Below are 26,499 nucleotides of genomic sequence, written 5' to 3'. Positions count from 1 at the left end.
GACAGTTGTTTCTTTATATATTTGAAGTTGTATTCGATGCATAAATATTTATGTTGGCTACATCTTCTCTGTTTCCTTCCCCCTTTTATGAACTGGTGACATTCTTTGCCCCTTGAAAAGTTATTTAGCTTTAAATTCTATCATGTCCAGATAATATCACTACTAAGTGTTCTTTTGGTTCCATATTTTACTAATACATCTTTTCCATCCTTTTATTTCTAATATATCTGTGTATTTTTAAGTATGTATCTTGCAGTCAATATATTGTTGGATTAAAAAAACATTAAGACAGTTTCAGTATTTTAATTAATGAGTTTAATTTGTATTCTAATTACTATTATGTTAGAACTTAATTCTATCATTTAATTTTTCCATTTACTGTCCTTTTGTTTCCTTTTTCTTCCTGCTTTTTGTTGGTTTTATTGATATACTTCTAATTTTGATTTTTGATGGTTATTCTTAAGACCCAAACATATTTATTTATCCCTATTGATTTTTGAAGTCTTTCTCCTCCCCTCCCTCCCTCCCTTTCTCTTTCTTCTCTCTCTCTCTCTCTCTCTCTCTCCCCCCCCCCTCTCCCCATTAGTAACACAAATACTTTGGCATGCTCTTAAGTCCTTTAGTATCTTAGCCCCCCTATCTGCTAGGTTGTTGTTAGGATCAATTATGATACTATGTGAAAATACCTAGCACAAAATAGGTATCTGATAACACTATTCCCCTTTCAAAGAAGGAATCTTTCATCCTCAAACTCATGTCAATAACTGAAAGTTTTTCTGTTGAAACAATCAGTATCAATGTATTTATTGAACTCCTAAGTGTTATAGTACATGGAAAATAGAAAATGGCACATATGCATGACGTCTGAAGAGCTGTACCTCTGTGCTGTTATTTTAGTATGATGGGACATTTTTGTAGTAGTCTAGATTTAAAGCATAAATGTGAAGACATGGAAGACACAGAGACATGGGGCTTTAGTTCCTCTTTCCCTTGGTTCTTGGTTCTTCCTTTGCTCACTCAACAGTGATTAGGTAAAATCTCTTTTAGAATTCCTCATAATGGTATCTAATGGTAGTTGAGATATCAAGTTAAGTTACTAAGCTATCTGTTACTTATTTTGATAAATACATCCATGGGAACTGTCTAGAGTAAGTTTCTTCTGCTTGTAGCTAAAGGATCCTAATTGATAAAGGCATTCTGGTTCCCCATATTGGCTTTTATAGTACAAACTGTTTTGAGGTTTCTAACACAGGTTAGAGTCCTCACTCTTACTCATTATAATAGCTCCTTGGAGCCTTTTCAGAAACAAGATGCTAATTTAGTAATAAGGTTTTAATTAGGAAATAACCATGAGCATTTGTGAATATTTATCCTGTTATAGATGTTTTATAAACATTCATCGTTTACTCCTTTCCAACAATCCTGAAAGGTAGATGCATAATCCCAATAATTCAGATGGTGAACCTGAGGATGAGAGAGTTTAACTCATCCAAAGTCAGGTAACTAGTATGTGACCGAGGGAGGATTTGAACCTGTCTGTGCTCACTCTGGTACTTTTCTTCACAGTACCAGAGCTGCTCCAACATGGCTTCAAAAAACTTAACTGAGGGGAAAACCCCATACACTTGTTTGTGAATCCTCCCTCATTTTATTTTAACCCACTGTAAGGGCTCACTTAGACAACTTATCAAGGACACATCTATGGCTGAAAGGTCAGCATCCATCTAACTCATTTCTCTTGTGATTCAAAATCATATTGAAAATCTGATCTCCTGAGAGATGAAACGCTGGTGGGTTATTGCATTTCTTGGTTTTCTTATTTAAAAATAATTAATTTTGTCCATAGTTCCTTATCTCTTTTTCTTTCCCTAGTGCTGAGGTGGTGGACTGGGCTGGAGGCTGGGGAAAGGAACTAGGCGGGGGAGGCAGGTCCAGCTTTGCTTTTATTGGCATTGAAGGCAGTTAATAGCTTAGGGAGAATAGGCTCCCTTGCTGAACTTTGCTGCCAGCATGGCCTCTAAGGAGGCAGGGGATGGGGTTGGGGCCTGCCTGGGGCCATCCCTTGGATTGGGGAGAGAGGATACTGGAGCAAATGATAGCAAGAGGCCTCCTTTTTTTCCCCTTTATTACCATCGGTAATATTACCAAAAAGGTAAATGCAAAACAAGGAGATTATAATGGGGAAAAGTGGACAACACAGCCCAGGGCCCAGGCCCAACTTCTCAGGGCATTTCCATCTGTCCCAGGGAGGCTGGTGCCTTCTGTTCCTGCCTCTTGCTCCTGAAGCAGATCTCTCTCTTATGAGATTCAGAATCTCCCAAGAACCAAAGTGTGCAGTACATATTCCTGAAAGTCACAGTGACAGGTGGGAATGTGGCCAAATGACCCACACCATTCATTCATCATTCCATGTAACAGGCTGCTGCTGTGCAGGGTTCCTGTGGGCCAACTGGTCCCAGCCAGCTCCTGAGCATCCTGACTTCCTCTGGGATCTGGTGATTTTACCTGGACTGACCTTGGGCTGGGGTGCTGGAGAGTTTCCAACAAGTGGATCAGTTTTGTCAGAAGACCTGCCTAATATTTTATTTTGTGCTACATGTGCACAGTAAGTTCATTTTATTTTCAAAGTAATTCTTTACTTGTAGGTATAATTTCCCCTATTTTACAGAATCAAAGATTGAGGTCTAGGAAGTTAAATAAATTCTTTAAGACCCCACAACTAGTAAGTGATAAGAATGGGATTCAAACTCATGTGTGGTTCCTTATCTTTTTGGTGATGTTGTTCCCTCTTAGCTGTGCTGTTTACCCTAGTTGAGAGGACAACCCCTCCCTAGCCCTTGAGGAATGCGAATGATGATGAGAGTGATGAACAAGGATGGTGATCATTCCAGGAAGAATGAATAAACCTTCCACTGGAAGCTTTTGGATATTGTTTGAATTTCATCTTGTCTAAGTTACAGAAATTAATGAGCTACTAGATCTGGACCTGGTGTGCTTTGATAAAAGGACTTATTTTTAGTGCCTTAGCATTTAAAAGGATCTGTTATAATTTCATGCTTAAATAACACTAAATAAGGGTCTGTGCTTGTCTAGCATAATTGGAAGAAGCAAAGGAAAAGGGGAACAGTTACTTTCAAACAAATGGCATGAATGCATCTTGGGAGAAACTTGAAGATAGAGAAACCCCCAAATAAAACAAACACCACGGGTTTAATTATCCTCCTTGGAGAGCATTTCCTACAGGACAAAAACAGCTTTCAAGCACACGAAGACCTACAGGCTAGGCTGGAGATGTATGGGGTAGCAGTGGGAGTTAGCTGCGGATAGCAGGGTTGCCTCAGTTAAGTAGTGATCCTATCCATCAAACAACCTACCTGAGTTGCCTGAGGAGGAGGAGAACACACAGGAGTGAATTTTCCTCCCTTCTCTGACTCTCTCAGGGATGATTTGTTGACTTGTCCTTTTGCCTTTAACACCACCGCCCTCCTGGCCTCTGAGACCACCTGTCTCAGTACCCCAGGCAATGGGGGAAAAGGTGGCTGAAATAAAGAAGTATGGGAGAGGCATAGTAAAAGGACTGCTCTCTCAGACCTCTGGATCAGCTCAGGGTCACTAAGTTGCTTTCCTTCCCCGCTCTAATTGCTTTCCCTGCCTGGGAGCCTCTTAGTGGCGCATCCTCTTCCACGTAGCACCTCTTGGCCCCACCCCTCTCATAGCCACGCCCCTCTCCCCTCAACCTTCCCCGAATTCTGCCTCCCGCCTGCCTTTTTCTCCCACAGTAAAATTTTGCTCTCTCTGTGCATTTGCATTTCTGCTGACTGCAAGGATCAGTTTAATTTCATGGGTGTCATTTCCTTCAAGAAATCTCTCTCTGAGCAGCGGCCCATCGAATCCCCGATAAAACATATTTTCCTACAGTAATGATTTTATGGGCCCATAAGTCATGAATTTATTATGATCTCAGCCCCTGCTGCTGATTGCTGTAAAATGCAAAGTAATTAACAGCGAGCGGTAGCAGTTATTCCCACCTGGTAACGTGTTCCTTCGTTCGCTGATGGGTTTGATTAAAGTAATGACTAAAGAGTGAAGCCCGGCTGTAAAATATTAGCATGATTAATGCTGTATCCTAAATAAGAAACAAAACTAACGGGCACGGTCTGAGGAATTAAAAAAAAATACACAATCTTTCCCTTTCCACCCTCTCCCCCCTTTAAGCAGTTGTTCCGGCTCATTTAGAATATGTCTTCCTTCCCATTAAATAATGTATGGATTCCAAGGCCAGGGGCTGGCTAGCAGAGCCTGTCACACAGTTTCCATAACATCTTAGTGTTGGTGTTAATTTTTTCCCCTTTCCTCTTGGATTTGCAGAATGGAGCTTGGATGGCAACATACTTTGAGCTGGAGCCTAAATAGCTCCTTTCATTTCTACATGGGGCCTGGGTCTTCACGGTTCATCTGGGGCATGAGTGAAAGGGCTTCTGGTGACTTTGCTCCTCTGTTGGACCGGTTGGAGCTGGGAGAAAGTTTTGGGGTGAGGGGTTAGTAAAACCAGCTTTAACCAGAGAGGGATGATTAAAGTTGCTGACCTTCAGGGGCACCTGGGTGGCTCCGTCAGTTGAGTGTCCAACTTAGGCTCAGGTCACGGCCTCCTGGTTTTTGAGTTTGAGCCATGCATGGGGCTTGCTGCTGTCAGTGCAGAGCCTGCTTCAGATCCTGTCTCCCTCCCTCTCTGCCCCTCCCACTGTCGCACTGTCTCAAAAATAAATAAAAACGTTAAAAAAGTTGTTGACCTTCAACTTCACCTTTCACAATGTCAGGAAAAACTTGTTTCTAGTACCACCTTTGTCTGGGGACAAATAAGAACTCATAAAAATGCCTACAAGTGGTACCTAAACACTTGGAACATCCTTATTCCAGATGATGTGAAGATGTACACTTTTCTTAAAACCCCACCGTCCCTGGAAGGCCAGGTTGGAGGCCCTCTTGACTGTGGGCTTGGAGGCAGTTCTGCATGTGGAACTCCAGAGCATTTTGCCCTCTCAACTGTGAGAGCGCCCCACCTTCCCGAGAAATAAGAGGCTGTAAATAGGTATGGCCCTTCAGAAGTAAGCTGTAGGCAAGTAGAGATGGAGAGGTGGCCTGCTGAGGAGGTCATGGAGATATGAGAGAGATGTGCCTTTGCTCTCCTGCAATTCCTCCAGTGACCCTGGAATTAATTTCACAATGACCTCTGTAGGCTAGGAGAGAAAGAGACAAAAGGAGGCAAATCAGGATTTGCGGGAGTGTGTGGGTAGGAGGAGAATCCTCCAGCCTTTGGTTCTGGCAAGATTTAGGAGGGTCTTTTTTATGAGAGGGTTGTTTGGCCACGTGTTGGAAGACTGGGGCTATGGGAAGACAATCTCATTTCGTTAATTTATTATCAGGCACCTACTATACACCAGGCACAGGGATACAGTCCCTGCCATTAAGAAACTTACTGGCTAGAAACTCAAAGGGAAGAGGACAAAGAAAACCTCACTGGCAAAGAACAGGAGTAAAAGGAGAAATGGGAGTGTTGAGAAGGGCCTCGTGGCCATCATGGCCCTAGGGAGCAGAGTGGGTGAGGGGGCTGGAGAGAGAATGCCACCCTGCTACACAGGAGACAGGTGGCTCTGGGGCACCAGGGTGGCTCAGTCAGTTAAGCGTTGGACTTCGGCTCAGGTCATGACCTCACGCCTCATGCGTTCGAGCTCTGTGTCCAGCTCTGTGCTGACAGCTTGGAGCCTAGAGCCTGCTATGGATTCTGTGTCTCCCTCCCTCCCTCCCTCCCTCTCTCTCTCTCTCTCTCTCTCTCTCTCTGACCCTCCCCCACTTGTGCACTTGCTCGCTCTCTCAAAAATAAACATTAAAAAAGAGATGCTATTTTATTTTATTATTTTTTTCAATATATGAAGTTTATTGTGAAATTGGTTTCCATACAACACCCAGTGCTCATCCCAAAAGGTGCCCTCCTCAATACCCATCACCCACCCTCCCCTCCCTCCCACCCCCATCAACCCTCAGTTTGTTCTCAGTTTTTAAGAGTCTCTTATGCTTTGGCTAAGAGATACTATTTTAAAAAAAAGGAGACAGGTGGCTCACAGAGGTGGTACTATTCGTGAATCTAGAAGGCAAGAGACCACCTTTTCTGGGAGCAGTGGGCATCATTCTGGCTCACAGCCGTAAAAAGCAGAGAGAACAGTGTCATCAGTATACATCTCTCCTTGTTTCAGGAGAACTCAGAGGCTTTCAAAATGCAACAAGGTACTTGTGGAGGAAGAGCTGAGGCATGTATGGGACCGTCTTAGGGATTCAGGGACCTAATTGTGAAGAAAGAAATGACTGGTCCAGGGCTTCCATGAGGGGTAGATGTGAGGTCAGACCCCATTAACCAGTCAGTGCCCATTTGCATAGTGCATTGTGTTTCACATGCCAAGTTTCTGGAGGTTGTGCTTCCGTACTGACAGGCCACCTGGTTGTATTTGGGCAGACTACAGACAGTGGCAGTTTTCACAACTCTCCTGTGAGTCCCTGGAACGTCACCTGTGCCGCCCTAGGAAAGTATCTGACAGAAGGGCATCAGGTTTTTCCTGCAGCAGAAAGATAGCTGCTTTCTGGCTGGGGGGTATTCCTGCATTTTCCTAATCAGGTATGAAGCAGCAGTGAGGTGAGGTGGTGGGTCAGGTGAGAAGAAATCTATAAAAATATTTAAACTTTTTCCTCTTCCCTTCTTAATAAATTTTAAAAAATACCCTTGTTGCGTGAGGTTTCAGAAAAAATATAATAAACATGGGCCTTCCTGCCTTTACTCCTCCAACCCTTGCTTTTCACAGGGTAGATGAAGGAAAAGTTATTGGGATTGAGGTGCTGGTACCAGGGAGATAAATGCAGAGCCCTCCCTCTCTCCACCGCTGAGCAGGTCAAAAAATGATTGCATTGGGCGTGAAGGATTTATGTCTGCCGTGAGTCAGTCAGAGTGTCGGGGTAAATCAAGGCTGACGTTTTTAGCATCTGGGAAAAAAAAGCAATTGCATTTTATGTCTACATTTTGCTCGGCTAATCAAGGTGTGGAAGAGACAGTCTGCCTGGGGAAACTTTTCCACTTTTTATTATTTAGGTACGGTTTGGTTTTCTCCATAGAAACACAGAGAAGGTCTATAAAGGCTTCAGTTTAGAGTCAAGAAGAAAGAGAAGGGCCCTCCCTGTCAAATTTGATTTGGAGAGAGACAGAGATGTTGGCAGAGGAAGGGGATCTGGGATGGGGCCAGACATGGGGGTTGTCTAAGCTGTCTTAGAATCAAGGAAGTAGATGGTCGTCTTTGCGAAAAATTTCTCCTCTCCACAGGTCTCCAGCAGGACCTATCATGTCACTGTACCATTAGGGAAAAACTGTGGTTCAATGCTTTTGACTAAATTGGCCAGCTATTAATTGACTACTAATCAGTCCTTTAACTGAAGGCACCGGCAAAATAAGTAGATCACTTAAAACTGTTGAACTAGCTGATGTGTATTGACATAGTTCAAGATCAAGCCACATTTAATGTGTGTGAGGGGAAAAGAAAAATGAGCAGATTTACTAGTGATATTTCTTTTTAGCTTTCCTTTTCCAAGGCTAATTATCGGTTTATCTAAGTGCTTTGCCTTAGTAAATGAGAATGTATTTGGATTTCATAAGTCTTCTATTTTGCACCAGGGACTAGATTCGGCAAATATACTTACATGTGTTAATGGGTAGTAATCATGATAGCTAATTTTTTTTGAGGGGGAGGGGATCTGGCATCTCATTAAATCTCCAATGCTTCAGAAGATAGTTATGATCTCTGTTTTACAGATAGGGAAACATGGGGCTTAGAGATATACTCCAGGCGTGCATTCCAGGACTAATATACTCCAGTTTATACCCAGTTTAGATATACACTCCAGGTTATATCCAGCTCTTCTTAGCTAGTAGGAGCTAGAGAAATTCTTTGAACAGAGGCAATTCTGTTTTCCCAGTCTTCATCCCTAACTTTTATCCCTATTGTTTCAGATTTGATCAAAGCAGAGATGCCCAGTTAGTCTAACAATGTTGGGAACAAGGGATTCAACAGAAACAGATTTCATGAATGACCAGGTTTTTCTTTTCATGGCCCTGAAATAGCTTGGGAACCAGCCACTGGTCCTGAAAGTGTGTACTTATGGTGATGATGATGATGATGATGATGATAGTTAAAATATATCACCTCCTTGCCATGTGCCAGATGCCATGTTAAGCTTTTTATTTTTATTTTTTAGTGCTTATTTATTTTTGAGAGAGAAAGAAAGAGCACAAGCAGGGGAGGGGCAGAGAGAGAGGGAGACACAGAATCTGAAGCAGGTTCCAGACTGTGTGTGTGTGTGTGTGTGTGCGCGCGTGTGTACACATGTCATTGCTTTGTGATGTCTGATATAAGAGATTTCTGGGTTTTCTTTTAAAAATTTAAAACCCTTCCAGGGGCACCTGGGTGGTTCAGTCGGTTAAGCATCTCACTCCAGCTCAGGTCATGGTCTCACAGTTGGTGGTTTCGAGCTCCACATCAGGCTCTGTGCTGACAGCTCAGAGCCTGGAGCCTGCTTCAGTTTCTGGGTCTCCCTCTCTCTCTGCCCCTCCCCCACTTGCAGTCTGCCTCACACTCTCAAAATTAAATAAACATTAAAAAATTAAAAAAAAAAATCTAAACCCTTCCTCTATATGCATGTATTTAATTTTAAAAGAATGGAGAAGAAAATACTATTTGAAATTTCAATCAGTGCTTCCCTGCCCAGGGCCCTAAGACCCTTAGAAGTCCGTCAAGAGGTGATGAAGACCTTAAAGTTATCTTCAGTGTATCAAAAAGCCAAATTAAAATTGATTTAGTGATAATAAGACATCAGGGTGGAACTCAAACACCAAGCTTATGGAATTATATTAACTCAGGTAATACGGGTTATTGCACACTGATTATTCTTTGATGAATAAAGATAGGGAAATAGAATATTCTTTAGTAAAGATTGCTAATTAGGCAAAAACATATTAAAAAATAAGAAACCTTGTAGAGAAAAGAAAATAAGGGTCTTGTGATAGAAAGCCTGGGAGCCCTGATATAAAGGTTTCTTTTTCTTTTCGTTCCCTGTAACTTGGCTATTTGTTGAAAATGTTAGCAAAATATCTTCAAAGCCCAATGAGATAATTTATGTAAATTGTTATGCAAATACTAGGGTTTTTTGTTATTAATATTAACAGTAATAGTTATGGTAATAATCTTGCTTTGGAACAGGTGATTTCAGGTAACAATTACATCAAGACGTTTATTTTAACCTTTTCATTTCTTGACGTTGTATTGGTTCTCTTCTTCACCATATCCAGCATTAGCATAGGTGTTTCCCGAGTGCCGTGGGCTCTGTGTACGTTCATGTGTGTGTGGGCATGTGTAGCGCATGCATCTACATGGCTGTGTGAGTGTCGTGTTGCCCTCACCCCCTCTGTCTTGTGCAGCTGCACCTGACAAAACTCTTTGTTCCCAAAACTTGTTTGAAATGGTGATAAAGCATTTGGGTCGTGGTGTGGGTTTTTACTCCCACGTTTTGCTGTTAATTAGACAAACCTCACCACCAAATCCTCTCCTGCCTCTGTGGGGGCTGTGGGGTCTATGAGAAGCTAGATTTGAAAATCTGGCTGTCATTGTCTTGGGCCTGTGCCTATGGACACAAGGTGGTTTGAATGTCACAAAGAGGTTGTAAAATCAGGTGTCCCCAGGTATGCCCCCAACACACCCAGCTAATGCCAAAAATGGATTTTACTTAATTCTTCCTTTTTAACTAGTTGTTTTTATGCACTTTGGAGACAGTCTGAGTAACACTATTAATTGGGCAGAGATTAGCACATAATCAAATCACATCTGCTTTAAAAAAAAAAAATCAGAGCCCTCTTTATTAAAACAGAATAAAGTGTAAATTAGTCTGTAGCAACCTAACTCTGTACTCCTGGTAAAAAAAGGATATCAAGTGGAATAAGATTGGCTCTAATTATCAATCACTTCTTAGTCTGCCTCTGTACTTCTTTATATTCCCATTATTTCTTCCATGGCATTTTCGGTTTCTTTTCTCTTTATCATCACCGATTTCTCCCTTTCTTACTGCATCATTCCTACCTGTTTGCACACATGTTGTAGTATTTTCCAAGTTAACATCCAGTCAAAATAAAATCCTGTCTTGGGGGGCACCTGAGTGGCTCAGTCGGTTAAGCATCCGACTCTCGGTTTCAGCTCGGGTTGTGATCTCACGGTTTCATGAGTCCAAGCCCTGTGTTGGGGCTCTGCGTTGGCAGCGCAAAGTCTGCTTGGGATTCTCTGTTTCCTTCTGTCTCTGCCCTTTCCCCACTTGTGCTGTCTGTGTCTCTTTCAAAATAAATAAACTTAAAAAAAAATCCTGTCTTGACCCCTTATTGGCTCCAGCCAATGTCTCAATTCTTTGCTTCCCTTTAGAACCAAACTTTTTTTTTTTTTTTAAGTTTTATGTATTTATTTTGAGAGAGCAGGCAGGGGAGGGGCAGAGAGAGAGGGAGGGACAGAATCCCAAACAGGCCCTGTGCTGTCAACGCAGAGTCCCACGTGGGGCTTGAATGCACAAACCCTGAGATTGTGACCTGAGCCTAGATCAAGAGTCGGACATTTAACTGAGTGAGCCACCCAGGACCCCCAGAACCAAACATCTACAAGTTGTCAAATTGTGTTTATTTCCTCCCCTCTTCCATTCATTCTGCAGTCTGCTCCTTTGTCCAGAAGGTGGCTCAAGCTCACTGACCCTTTCCTCACACTGTCCAAGGACAGCTTTTCAGTGTTCATGTTAATCAGTCTCTGGCCACCATCTCCAGGGCTGGACACGTTTCCCCTCATCATGGTCCTCTCTTGGCTTCTGTGAATCCACACATTTCCTGGTGGTCCTTTTCCCTGCTGGCTACTCCCTTCAGTCTGGGCTTTCTGAGTGGGGTTGTGCTTGAGGGCTTAGCTCTGGGCCTTCTCCTGTGCCTGCACTTGCTTCCTACATGATCCCCTCTATCCCTGTAGCTATAACTGCCATCTGTAATGCCAATAACTCATAAACTTAAGTCTCTAGTCCAGAAATCTCCTCTGAGATTCAGACTCCTATATCCACCTGGCTACTTGATGTCTCTACTTGGGTGTCATCACATCAGGTATCTCAAAGGAAACATGTAAAAATGGAATTGTTCATTTTCCCCTCTTACCCACTCCTTTCCCAGAATATCCTGTTTCCATAAATGATGCCAACATCAATGTAATTGTTCAAGCCTGAAGCTCTCAATTCACGAATAAGTGCTGTCACATCTATTGCATTCATTTGTTCAATTAGCGGTTATAGTCAGTTCTCATTATTTGAGTTAGTTTTGTGCTATAAAGTCATAGAGAACACAAATTTAGGGAATACTGGACCATTGCCCCTAGGGAAAATACAGTGTTCTTGTGAGCCTCTGGTCACAACATCTTTATCAGCCGCTCAGTAGGTTTTATGTGTGTTTTTGTTAAAAGATGCCTTTATTTTTTATTTTTTATTTATTTATTTATTTTTATTTTTTTCAATATATGAAATTTATTGTCAAATTGGTTTCCATACAACACCCAGTGCTCATCCCAAAAGGTGCCCTCCTCAATACCCATCACAAAAGATGCCTTTAATATATATTGTTGATTCATTAACATTGAACTTGGGTCAATGGCATTACATCTCATTTCTGAACAAGGTTTATCTAACAAGTATTTTCTCTGCAAGGCCCATCACAGCCATTTGTCACTTAGGAACCCTAAGAAACACTTGAGCACTACACTTAGGGACTCTTTTAAATGGTAAAAACGCCAGCAGAAAGCATGAAAACACAAAGTGGCACTAAATATACAGGGAAAAAGACATTTGTTCATGCAGCAGGAGAGCTGAAACAAGAAAGCAGAGTGTTGCCTTATTGGACCTCAGCTAGGAGCACGTGTGTCAGGAAACTCAAATTTCTCACCTGTCTGCATGTGTGCATATGTGTGCCATGAATACTGATTTTGGGATAAAGTTTAGTGAGTAGGCAGATTCACAAATAGGGAATCAGTGAATATTGAGGATTGACTGTATTAATAGTTATGTGCCAGATGCTGTGATAGTGACATTACTCTGCTAAGCAAAACAGACATGGTCTGTCCTCTCATGGAATATACTCACTCCAACTGATGAGTATATTTTGAATTCATCTGCCTTTCTCAGATTCTTCCCCCAGATACCCTAGTTCTTACCGCCAAATTTCTCATTTGGGCAATTACTTATTAAGTAACCTCCTTCAGTCTTTTCCCCTTCCATTCTCCAAAAATAACCACAGTAATCCCCTCAAACATGAATTATTCAGATTTCTGCTTTTTAACTTTTAATGGCTTCCTATTTCTAATATTTACCATGATGGCGGTCGTGTTGACCTCTGTAGCCTCCTCTTGAACCACAGCCTCCCTTTGCCCCTGCTTCCACTACACTGGCGTCCTTTCTGATTCTCGTGTGTGCTGCGTTCTTTCTTGCCTCTGAGTCTCGTATGCCTGTGCCTATAAGCACTCAGTAAACTCTTCACCCTCAGATCTCATGCTCTAGCTTTCCCTGAACACATGGTCTGCCTTGTTATTTTCTATACAAAGATACCCTCTTCGTTTTTAACGTGCTTGTTATTTAACGTTCTTACATTTTGGCTTCTTTACTGTGTCACCCCTACCAGACCTGAATTCCATGGGGGAAGAGACCCTGTTAGTTTTGTTTGCCACCCATTCCTTGTACTGGGTTACAGTAAGCACATAATCGATACTTAGTGAATGCACGAATTAGTGAATCACGGAATGAATGGCTAAGGGTGTCAAAGGACTGATGTATAGCAGCTTGTGTCAGCTAAGGTAGAAAAGCCCCAGTATTGTCTTCATCCAAATTTCTTTTGCTGTTTCCAGTCATCTTAAGCAGCTTTATTCTAGTTCCTTACTGTGGATTTATAAGTTGCTGTTTTTGTTAGGTCCAGTAGCCCATCCTCTACTAAGCAGAACTGGGTATTTGCCATTGCAAACTACTTTTTTGAAGCAGGTTTCCATGGCTCACTGTACCACCATGGCCCTCTGGGTATTCCTGATGCTGTCCTAGATAGTCAGTGCCTTTGGGGGACTCTCCCCAGACAATTCCGCATGTTAGCACACTCGCCAGTATATCAGGCTTACAGTATGTCCTTTCACAAGTGAGCAAAAGCCCTCATGGGGACCAAGTCTTATAAACCACCATCTGAACCTAAGCTCACCTGCTGTGGGGCTTGTGCTCACCCAATGTGGGGCTTGAGCTCACCTAATGTGGGACTCGAACTCATGAACTGTGGGATCATGACCTGAGCCAAAGTCAGAGGCTTAACTACTGAGCCACCCACGTGCCCCAGTGAAGAACTTTTAATAATCAGCTGCTTAAAGACAAAATAGGCTGCTTGAGTAGGTAGTGAACACACACTCCTTCAAGATGCTAAAGGGCTATTGCCTGGAATATCAGAGATAGTATTATTGTATTTGATGAGTCAGTATAACCTCAGAGTTTTCAGACTGTGGTCTGTGAATTACTTGCATCAGAATCGTGTGGGTGCTAGTGGGGCAATGGGATTGAGTAGTACATTGAATAATTTGCCCATCCCCATGTAGTATCTTTGTGAAAAACTACTTCCTGGACTCTACCCCGGCTCTTGGCATAGATGCTCTGGAAGATGAAGCATGGGGAATCTGAAGCTTGAAAATTCTAGCCTAGTCTCTAAAGTTATGCTCTGCCTTCAGATTTTGGCTCCATGATCCCATAATTCTATATTCAGCATCCACTCAACAAATTATTGGAAATTTCTAAGTATCAGTCACTGTTCTTGGCTTTAGAGATTGTGATGGTTAACTTTATGTGTCAGCCTGGCTAGATTGTGGTACCCATTTATTTAATGAAACACATACCTAGGTGTTCCTCAAAGGTATTTTGTAGATGTGATTAACGTCTACAGTCAGCTTAAGTAAAGGAGATTACCCTTGATAAGATGGGTGAGCCATATCTAATCAGTTGAAGGCTTTAATAGTAAAAACAGTTTTTCTGGAGAAGAAATTTTGCTTCAAGACTGAAGCAAATTCCTGCCTGAGTTTCCAGCCTGTTGGCCTGCCCTACAGATTTTAGACTTATTAGCTCTCACAATTGCATAAGCCAATTCCTTAAAATAAATCCATATACTATTAAATACACATACACACACACACTTAAAAGATAAAACATAATCTATATATTATTTTTTATATAATATATGTAATATATATAGGTATATATCTCCCATTAGTCTGTCTCTCTAGAGAACCCTGCCTGATTCAGAGATACATCTGAGAACAAAAAGAGCCTCTGATCTTATGTAGTTAAAATTTTAGATTCCACAGAGAGCTATTATATTTTCAGTGGTTTAAAATTTATTGAAACTTCTTTTATGACCCAGCATATGGTCTGTTTTGATGAAGATACCATGCACACTTAAAAAGAATATGTATTCTTCAGTTGTAGGTCAAGGTGGTTGGAAAATATAATTTAGGTCACCTATGTCTCTACTGATTTTTATGGTTGTTGTTGTCTGAAGTGTTCTATTAGTTGTTGATAGACGGGTGTTGAAATACCCTACCATGTTGTGGAATTATCTGTTTCTCTTTAAATTCTGTAAATTTTTGGTTTAAGTGTTTTGTAGCTCTGCTATTAGATACATGCCACATTGATGATTATTATATCCAATTGATGAATTGATCCATTTGTCACATTGAAATGTCCTTTATCTTTAATGTTACTTTTTATCTTTAAGTCTGTTTTATCTGATATTAAAATAGCTGCTCTGGCCTTCCTATGTTTTGCTGTTTGCCTAGTATATACATTTCCATACATTTTCTTTCAACCTATCTCTTTTGTTTGTTTCAAGTTTTTATTTAAATTCTAGTTAGTTAACATACAGTGTAATATTGGTTTCAGGAGTAGAATTTAATGATTCATCACTTACAGACAACACCAAGTGCTCATCACAAGTGCCCTCCTTAGTACCCATCTAGCCCATCCCCTGCCCATTTCCCTCAAGCAACTCTCAGTTCTTTATAGTTAAGAGTCTGTTTTTATGGTTTGCCTCTCTCTCTTTTTTCTCCTTCCCCTCTGTTCATTTGTTTCTTAAATTCCACATATGGTTGTAATCATACAATACTTGTCTTTCTCTGACTGACTTATTTTGCTTAGCATGGTATACTCTCGTTCCATCCACATCATTGCAAATGTCAAGATTTCACTCTTTTTGATGGCTGAGTAATATTCCATTGTGTGTGTGTATACAAAAATACACATGCATACATATACACACACATATACATACATACATACATACATACCACATCTTCTTCATCCATTTATCAGTTGATGGGATGTTTGGGCTCTTTTCATAGTTTGGCTGTTGTTGATAATGCTATTATAAACATCAGGTGCATGTGCCCCTTGGAATCAGTATTTTTGTGTCCTTTGGGTAAATAGTGCAGTTGTTGGGTCATAGGGTAGTTCTATTTTTAACTTTTTGAGACCCCCCCCCCCCACCCGCCCAGTACTGTTTTCCAGAGTGGCTGCATAAGTTGACATTCCCACCAACAGTGTAAGAGGGTTCTCCTATCTACTTCTATTTAAAATGGGATCTCCTATAGGCAGCATATAGTTGGGTCTTGCTTTTTTAAATCCATTTTTACGATTTCTGATTTATATTGGAGTGTTTAGTCCATTAATGTTAAATGTAATTGATATGTTTGGATTTTGGTTCATCTTTTATTTTTTTCGCTTTGTATACTTTGTTTTGTTCTTTCTCCTCCCCCTCCTTATTTTTGGATCAAATAATTTTAGAATGCCACATTAATTTATCTATTAAATTGTTATTTTTTTTTTTGCATTTTTACTGGTTGTTCTAGAGACTACAATATAAATTCTGAACTTTTCACAATCAATTAAGGGTTAATATTGTACCAATTTTTATAAAATATAGGGACTTTGCAACTGTTTAGGTTCATTTACCTCCATCAACCCCAACCAGTCCTTTATGCTATAGTTGGCATATGTATTAAATCTATATTATAAATCCTATAAGATATCTATGTGTTGTAATTATATAACCCTATATATTATCATTTTTCTTTAAATAGTCATATGTACTGTATAGAATTAAAAGAAAAAACAGTATTTTTTAATTTACTTATATATTTGTTATTTCCGGTATGCTTCATTCCTTCCTAAGGATGAGTTTCAGTCTGGTATCATTTTGTTTTATCCCAAAGAGCTTCCTTTAGCATTTAATATAGTGCAAATTTACTGATGATGAGTTCTTATTTTTAGAAAATACCTGAAAATGCCTGAATTTTGCCTCATTCTTGAAGGGCACTTTTGCTGGATACAGAAACCTGGGTTAACAGTTTTTCTTATAGCATTCTAAAGATGTTGTTCCACTGTCTTTTGGATTGCAAAGTTTCTAACAAGAGGGCTATGGTAATTGTTATTTTTTGTTCTTCTGTATGTAATATGTTGCTTTCCTCTGTATGATTGCAAGATTTTCTTTTCTTTCTCTTTTTACTGTTCTTTTTCTTTTTTTACAGTTTGTTTATGATATGCCTAGGCATAATTTTCTTTACAATTATCTTATAGCCGTGAGATTCTTGATTCTGTTTATCATCAAATTTGGGGAAATTTTGGTCATTATTTCTTCAAATGTTTGTTTTGGCCCTGTTGTCCCTCCTATTCTCACAGTCCAATTATGCATACATTAGATGTTTTGATAATGTACCCCCACATTAAGGTTTTGTCCGTTTTATAATAAGTTTTACCCCTAATCTTCAGATTGGATTATTTATCTTCAAGTTCCCTGACTCTGTCTTCTGTCCTCTCATTCTGCCATTAGGCCCATCTCATGAATTTTAAACTTCATAATACATGGTTTTTAGTCTCTGAATTTCCAGTTTAAAAAAAAATAGTTTCTCTGCCAATATTTCATATCTTTTGTTCATTGTGCACATATTTTACTTCATAATTTTTGAGCAGAGTTATAATACTTGCTTTAAAGTCCTTCTCTGCTAATTCCAATATTTGGGTCGACTTGTTAATCTCTGTTGATAACTTTTTTTCTCATTCCTTTGAATTTTCACGGTTCTGAGAATATCAAATATTTTTTTTTATTGAAGTAAAGTTGACACGCAATGTTAACATTAATTTTAGGTGAACAACGTAGTGATTCGACAGCTCTCTGTGTTATGCTGTGTTCACCACAAGTATAGCTACCATCTGTCCTGATGTGTCACTGTTACAGTATCATTGAATATGTTCCCTGTGCAGTGCCTTTTATTCCTGTGACTTACTGCTTCCATAACTTGAAGCCTGTATCTCCTACTCCCTTTCACCCATTTTGTCTGCCCCCCTAACTCCTACCCCTCAGGCAACTACCAGTTTTCTATATTTATGGGTCTGTTTCTGCATTTTGTTTGTTTGTTTTGTTTTTAAGATTCAGTATATAAGTGACATCATATAGTATTTGTCTTTCCCTGTCTGACCTGTTGAGAATGTCAAAAATAATTTTGACTTTACCCTCAATGCTGTCAGTTTTGTTGTGGACACTCCAGACTTAGTTTTATGTCTTTGAAGACTATTGCCTTTTTGTTTTACCAGACAATTAATTTGGTTAGATTTAAACTACACATCCTGTCTATTGGCCAGTCACCAAATGTAGTTATTTTATCCTTAGCTGAACTGCTTTTCAGTTTGTCTGGTACTGGGTAGTTTAAGGGTGAGTGAGCCAGAGGCTTGAGCAAGGGTAGACTTTATTCACAGAATGTGGGGGACGATCTATCCAACTCTCTTTTCTTTCTGGGATACTCGCTTTCCAGTGACTATAAATGTGCTAAATTCTGTCTTCTTGTTCTTCTGGCCAGAAAGATTATGGTTTTCTGTTTTGACTACCTAAGTTTAAACCACCCTATAAAATTCTATCTCTTTTTTAAAACTTGTAAGAATGGGAAACTCCTTCCATGCAATTCCTTCTTCAAAGTCTTGACACCCCTCCAAAATCTGCTTGCTTTGATTTTCCACTCTTCAGAGTCTTCAGGTTATTGTTTTTTTCTTTGAATTTTTTCCCCAAAGCTTATTGTTCTTTGTGGGAAAGTTAATGTCACAGGAGAACTGTGTTTCCTGGGCCATGTTGGAAGTGACACTCTGAGATTTACCTTTACTTTTGGGCAGACATCACTCTAGTCTCTCATAAAACATGTGCCTCTTGGAATAGAAGTAGATAAAGGATAAAGTCAGACATCAAGTTTTTGGTGGCCACTACCCCAGAGGGACAGAAGGCATTGCTGGCCATCATGTCAGGCATCTCCCGGAAATTAATGAGGAGGGAAGTGGCTCTGCTTTCTGTGTGTTGTGATAGGTGGGATCAGAAAACTCTTGAGCTTGGCAAAGAGAGTGATACAGATCAACTCTGTGCCACAACTCTCCTGGTCTATGATAGTAGGTACAAGTCATCTAAGATTGCTCACTGGAAAAACTAACACGATGATAGCTGTCCACGGGGGGTGGTAAAGGTTCAATAGGGTAGAATGCTTCCGGGCCTTTGGCGCCTACTTGGTACTCTATATACTCCTCTCCTCTTCTCTGTACTTTGGAAATGACCTAGTTTGCCTTGCAGTGCACATCTCTGTATGGGATCTTGGGGAGAGCCAAAGTTAAGCCAGGATCATTGATGCTTAAAAGGGGTATTAGGATGAAGAACAAATATTGTGAAAATGTCGATACTGTCCAAAGCAATCTACATATTCAATGCAATCCCTATCAAAATAACACCAGCATTCTTCACACACCTAGAACAAACAATCCTAAAATTTGTATGGAACCAGAAAAGACCCTGAATAGCCAAAGCAATCTTGAGAAACAAAACCAAAGCAGGAGGCATCACAATCCCTGACTTCAAGCTATACTACAAAGCTGTAATCATCAAGACAGTGTGGTACTGGCACAAAAACAGACACTCAGATCAATGGAACAGAATAGGGAACCCAGAAATGGACCCACAAACGTATGGCCAACTAATCTTTGACAAAGCAAGAAAGAATATCCAATGGAATAAAGACAGTTTCTTCAGCAAGTGGTGCTGGGAAAACTGGACACGCAGAAGAATGAACCTGGACCACTTTCTTAACACCATACACAAAAATAAACTCAAAATGGATGAAAGACCTAAAGGTAAGACAGGAAGCCATCAAAATCCTCAAGGAGAAAGCAGGCAAAAACCTCTTTGACCTTTGCCACAGCAACTTCTTACTCAACATGTCTCCAGAGGCAAGGGAAACCAAAACAGAAATGAACTATTGGGATCTCATCAAGGTAAAAAAGCTTCTGTACAGAGAAGGAAACAATCAGCAAAACTGAAAGGCAACTGACAGAATGGGAGAAGATATTTGCAAATGACGTATCAGATAAAGGGTTAGTAGCCAAAATCTATAAAGAACTTCTCAAACTCAACACCCAAAAAGAAATAACCCAGTGAAGATATGGGCAAAAGGCATGAATAGACACTTCTCCAAAGAAGACATCCAGATGGCCAACTGACACATGAAAAAATGCTCCACATCACTCATCATCAGGGAAATACAAATCAAAACCACAGTGAGATATCACCTGACACCTGTCAGAATGGCCAACATTAACAACTCAGGCAATGATAGATGTTGGCGAGGATGCAGAGAAAGATGATCTCTTTAGCACTGCTGGTGGGAATGCAAACTGCTGCAGCCACTCTGGAAACCAGTATGGAGGTTCCTCAAAAAACTAAAAATAGAACTACCCTGTGAGCCAGCAATTGCACTACTAGGCATTTATCCAAGGGATACAGGTGTGCTGTTTTGAAGGGACACATGCACCCCCATGTTTATAGCAGCACTATCAACAATAGCCAAAGTATGGAAAGAGCCCAAATGTCCATCGATGGATGAATGGATAAAGAAGATGTGGTATATATATACAATGGAGTATTACGTGGCAATCAAAAAGAATGAAATCTTGCCATTTTCAACTACATGGATGGAACTGGAGGGTATTATGCGAAGTGAAATTAGAGAAAGACAAAAATCATGTGACTTAACTCGTATGAGGACTTTAAGAGACGAAACAGATGAACATGAGGGAAGGGAAACAAAAATAATATAAAAACAGGGAGGAGGACAAAACAGAAGAGACTCATAAATATGGAGAACAAACTGAGGGTTACTGGAGGGGTGGTGGGAGGGGGAATGGGCTAAATGGGTAAGGGGTACTAAGGAATCTACTCCTGAAATCATTGCTGCACTATATATGCTAACTAATTTGGATGTAAATTAAAAAAATAAAAAAATAAAATTAAAAAAGGGGATATTAGGATTTCATTGAGTTCTGGAGTGGGTTTTTTATTATTATTTTTATCATATGGTAAATGAGCATGGGCTGTGAAGTCAGAGACCTGGGTTTGAATCCTACTTTTGCCAATTACATACACTATAACTTGGGCCAGTTATTCTGTCTGAGCTGCAGTTTTCTATATGTGAAATAGGCATAATAAAATTCCCCTCATAGGGTTTTATGAATATTAAATGAGAATATACATAAGGTTTCTAAAGCATCCACCATGGCCTGCTACATGGTGGGCACCCAGTAGATGTCAGCTATTGTCATTATCATTGTTGCTGTGAAATAAAAATGGGGCTAACGTAAAACCACTGGGTTTTAAGCTGAGAGAGATTCACTGGGAAGAAGGAAGGTAGGCATCAGGATAGGAGGAAGTCTGTTTCCATAAGTGGAGAGAAAAGGGGATGCATTTTGGAAGCGAGGCTAAACTATTCATGGGAGAGAAATTAATGTGGGAAAATCCTATGGAGTTGTGCCAGTGGAGTAAGTCAGGCTCACTCTGGACCTCAGCCTTGAGGGTTAAACATGAGATTAAATATTTAATGTCCATTCATAATTAGGTCCTTAGGAGCCCTGTGGAGCATTTCACTGGCACAGCCATTTTTCTCTCTCTATTTACATTTCCAGCTCTCTGGGAATCCAGCATTGATTCCACAGTCTGATGTGCCTGTGTGGAACAAGAGTTCCCCAGCAAAATCATAGCCCAGTTATTCATTTGCAGGTTTGGAGGACAGAGGGTGGTCATGGTGGCCTAGGGATCTGTTTGCAGCCTGAATCCAGGACTAGGAGCTTGAAGGAGGCATGGCGCATTTTCAGGTTGTCAGGAAAGTGGATCTCTTCTAATGTGTGTGGCATACAGGTGGCAGGAGAAATGAGAGAAGGGTCTAAAGAGAAGAAACACATCTGGGGATGAGAGTACTGATAACAGGACCAGGAAGCTCAGTATCTCCAACAGGAGGAGTAAGAGACAGAGGAAAGGGGCGGGCCTGCTGAATACAGCTTTGGGGGCAGGTGGGATTGGCCTTCAACTGTCCCCATTTGTCCTAAGCAAGGCAGTTGTTGGCACAATCAAGCCCGAAGGTAACAAGCTGGTCTCAGTAGCCTCAGATTTATTCATCTATCTTGACTCATTTAATACATATCTCTAGCTCTGGGGCCTCTGGATCTACTCCAAACCACTATCTGGCATTTAATATGCAATCAGAAATTCCCTTTGATAAGGATGCCAGGTTAGAAAGTTGGAGCTTTGGACCAAAACTTGGGGACCCAACCATGAATTTTCTGTGAGTCCTTAAGGAACATCTTCTTTTCATGTCTCGGCCTCTCTGCCTTTTAGTATCCTGCCTGTCACCCTCCTCTCACAAGTGAGGATGGGTATAGGGGTGCCCGGTGACCCTCTGACCTCTCTACTTCCCTCACTTCCCATAGGCACCTGAACCAAATCAATAAAAGAAGAACTTAGAGCCCACTGTGGACCTCCGTCTCCTTTTCTGTTTCCTTTCATCCGATGGTTCCGCCATCCCCTTCATGGAAGCATCTTGCCTGGCCTCCACCTCTCCCTCATGTACTTTTGTTGAGTCTACCTCATATGAATTTCCAAATGTATCTACTTTTCTGAAATACCACTGCCACTAGCTTGGTTCAGACCAGAGTTGTGCCTTGTTTAGGTAACAAGAGTTTCCTAATTATTTTCCTCCTCTTCCTTTCTCCCTATGCCCCACATGCTGCCAACATGAGTGATCTTTCTAAAATGTGCACCTCATTCTGTCGGGCCTTGCTTTCAGTGGTACTCTGCTGCCAGCAGGTTAAAATTCAAGCACCTTGCATGTTATAGTCCCATAGCCTTTTTTTTCAATGTTTTTTATTTTTTATTTTTTTATTTTTTTATTTTTTTATTTTTGGGACAGAGAGAGACAGAGCATGAACGGGGGAGGGGCAGAGAGAGAGGGAGACACAGAATCGGAAACAGGCTCCAGGCTCCGAGCCATCAGCCCAGAGCCTGACGCGGGGCTCGAACTCACGGACCGCGAGATAGTGACCTGGCTGAAGTCGGACGCTTAACCGACTGCGCCACCCAGGCGCCCCAATAGTCCCATAGCCTTTAATTGGGCCCCTGCCACCACCCCACGCTTCTCCTCTTATTATATTCCCCTCCCAACTCAAAGTCCACACCGGACTCCAGTTTTGAGAAACCACTCACAGTGATCTTACTTATTTCCTGATGGTCCCTGTGCCTGGAACACTCTTTTGTCTCTCCCACTGCACTTCTTTGAGCCTGTGTTTTTCCTCATTTGGCAGATTTCAACTCAGGACTTCCACAGGAATGTTTTCCCTAAATTTTCAAAGCCTGGATGCAGTGCCCCTCTTATGTGTGTTTCCATCCTTATTCTTATCTGAATTTTTCAGCTGTGAGCCCCATGAAGGCCAGGGCCCTGTCTGCCGTGCTCATTTCCACACATCCACCTCCTAGCATTGTGCCTGGTACAGAACAGGGGCCTGGTACATATTTGTTAAATAAGCAAATATAAAGAGTTTCTCAACTATAAGCAGTGTGTGTGTGTGTGTGTGTGTGTGTGTGTGTGTGTGTGTGTGTTTGGGGAGGAGGAAATGTGTTAGTAAAGAAGAACCAAATAAGGTTGTTTGATTTCCGAAGGTCATTGGCATTTTCCAACGCCCTGTGCCCCTTTCTAGGGTTAGGAAGGAGCCTCTATTGGTCACTCATCCCTGAAAACGTCTGGAAGACCTGTTTCATAAGATTGACTGTATCAGTTTGTGGGGTCTAACTTTGAAGGCAAAAAATGGCTTTTAAGAAAATGCATGGTCTAACAATTCCTTGTTTGCTCATCTGGTAGGCCTGCAAAGAAGGGTCTGAGAGAAATGGGCCTTCAGTGGACCAGAGTGACCCTTCTGTGACTGTAGGCAACTGAGCTCAGAAATGGTCTGACTGGTCTAATTGCCCTGACCACATACGGGGAGCATGTGTTGAGCCTGCAGCTTGGTTTCCTCTGTTCCTGGATGATGAGGCTGCGCCCTCAGGCTCCTGATAGGTTGCCAATCTCATCCATAGTGTTTGAATGCTTCCCTGCTGCTAGGAGAACAGAAAACAGTGGCATGTCAGCGTGGAGGATAGGCCCACTGGGAAGACAGGAGTTGGGACGGAAAACTTTTTATTCTGTCACCTGATGTAAAATCAAGGTGACATGGTGAAATCACAGGAACTAGATTAAAAGAAATGTCTCTGCTCTTTTGTGTACTATAGAGCTGGTCTAACTGTGGCAACAATATTATAGGTTTTTATAGCACCTTTCTTCCCTAGGGCACTGGGCACTTTAGTGTCTATTAAGAGGCTTTCAATTGAATGGGTTCTCCCAGGACCTCAGTCCTGGTATCATTTATTTATTTTGTAGCATTAGCTTTTTCTTTTATTATAGTACATGATAAAATGGGTTCAGAAACAGTCTGTATTGGCATGAACACAGCACTAGATAGAAGTGTGTGTATGTGTTGGTATTAAATTCAGCCATTAAATATGAGATGGAATAGGAGAATATGTGATAAACAGAAGGAAGCCGAATAAATAAGAACCAATTTTGCACAAATCATTACAATCCATTTGTGGCATTGTTGGGAAATCAGGGCCAGTTTATACTTTGGAAACTGTGAGTAATTGGAAGGAGGGTTTCTTTCTTGTGCACAAAGACCATTTTTTTCCCCAGGAGAAAACTTTCCCCTGTCCTTAGAAGTCATCAGCAAATGTGTAAATCTGAAACATGTAAAATAGGCTCAGAATGAGGCCACCAAAATGACTGAACCTTTTTTCTGGTTCTTGGAACTGAAGTGAAACCAGCACTGATAAGCTTGCCTCTACTAAGACGTCTGGAAGAGTGTGATTTACAAATAGTGGAAACCAAGATAGAAAGCAAGCAAACATTCATGATGTTTTTATGAAGCTGTTTACTGAAGAAAAAGTTAATGCAACAAAATATAAATATGTATTTAGTTGCAGAGCTAAGAAAGGTTGTTGAGAATGACTTGAAGTTGTGGTGTGGGAAGACCAATAGGTGGTCAGTGGCACACAGTTATTAAATAAATACTTAGAGGGATGCTCATCCAAATGAGAGTTCCACAGTAGTTCTAGTCCACATGTATCACTTCTGCTTCTGGCCAAGATAGAGTAACAGAGGCTAGATTTACCTACTTGCATGAAACAACTGAACAGTTGGACAACTAGTATCAAACAATTTGTGAGATGTTAGGCTTCAGAGAAAAGGGATAGTGGTCCCTGAAAGGGAGAAAACAAATGATATGACTCTTCTGATTATTCCAGGGTACTGCAGAGAAAGATTTTCCAGGCCATGCTACATGGAGGGGAATTGCAGAAGAACCTTGCGGGTCTCCTTGGTTTGAGCAGACAGAGTTGATAGTTTAGGGAGGCCACTGTGACTGGATTTTGCACGGCTGAGTGCTGTCAGGAGACAGCTGCATAGAGAGCTTTGGGGATCTGCAGACAGTCTCCCTGCAGTCTGCATCTGGGTACTTATCAGCATGTGCTTATAAGGAAACTCCCTGAAGCTGGGGATGGAATAACTTGAGAGGATTAGAAGGGACAGTCTCCAAAACTCAAACAAGACTGGGAATATATTCTCCCACCTGAGTGGAAAATCTCGTAATTCATGAGACATCAGGTAGATGGGTCAGAAGGGTCCTTCTCCAGCAGTGGGTTGAAATTAGTCCTAGACAAAGCGCTGCTCTCATCCTGCCTCGCAAAGCTTAAAAGAGTGGCTGAAAAGGATCAAACTGTTTCCAACTAAATTAATGATGAAGCAGAACAAAACTCAAGATTATTAATAGAAGTACAAAAATATCCAGCACGCAACAAGATAAAATTCACAATGTCTGGCATCCAATAAAAAATTACCAGGCATGCAAAGAAGCAAGAAAATATATGATCCATAATCAGGAGAAAAATCAATCACTGCCAACCCAGAAATGGCATAGATGACAAAATTATTAGACAAAGACATTTTGTATGCTGAAGAAGCTAGACAAAAGATTGAGCACATTAAAGATCATATTGTGGGAAATACATTAAAAAACTTTTAGCGATAAAAATTACAATTTATGAGATGAAAAATACACTAGGTAGGATTAATGGCAGATTACACAATGCAGAAGAAAAGATAATTGAATGTGCAAACACAGTAGAAACTATCCAAAATGAAGCACAGGGGGAAGATAATGAACAGAGCCTCGTGAACTGTAGTGTACTTCCAGTGGCCTGAGATACATGTAGTTGGTGTCCTCAAAGAGAGGGGAGCAGAGCAGCAAAAAAAAAAAAAAAAAAAAAAAAAAATTGAAGGTATAGTGGCCAAACATTGTCCAAATTTGATGAAAACTATAGATCCATGATTTCAAGGCTCATCAATGCCCAAGAAACATGAAGAAAACTACACCAAAGCACATCACAATCAAATTGGGTAACACTCAGTGATCAAGGGAAAAATCTTGAAAGCAGCCAAAGGAAAAAGGATACATTATGTATAGAGGAAAAAAGTTCAGGATGACAGCAGATTTGTTGATCAGAAACAATATAAGAAAAGAGAGTGGGTCAACATCTAAAGTACTGATGGAACAGTAACTGTTAACTTAGAATTTTATACCCAGTGACAATGTTTCAGAAGCTAATGCTAAAAGATTTTTCAGATGTACAAAAACTGAAAAAACTTGGTACCACACATTCTTATTACAGGAAAACATGTCCTTAGACAGAAGGAAAATGATACAATGGATGTGAATCTATACAAAGGAATAAAGAGCATCAGACATGGTAACTCTATGGATAAATATAAGACTTTAAACAATTATTTTAATTTCTTTAAAAGAAAATGATCCTTAGAAACCCCAGAACTAGACTCACAAATGTATGGCCAAGTCATCTTTGACAAAGCAGGAAAGAACATCCAATGGAAAAAAGACAGT

This window comes from Panthera uncia, chromosome F1 (assembly GCF_023721935.1).
Source record: "Panthera uncia isolate 11264 chromosome F1, Puncia_PCG_1.0, whole genome shotgun sequence".
Classification (NCBI taxonomy): Eukaryota; Metazoa; Chordata; class Mammalia; order Carnivora; family Felidae; genus Panthera; species Panthera uncia.
Note: the sequence above shows the minus strand (reverse complement) of the source record.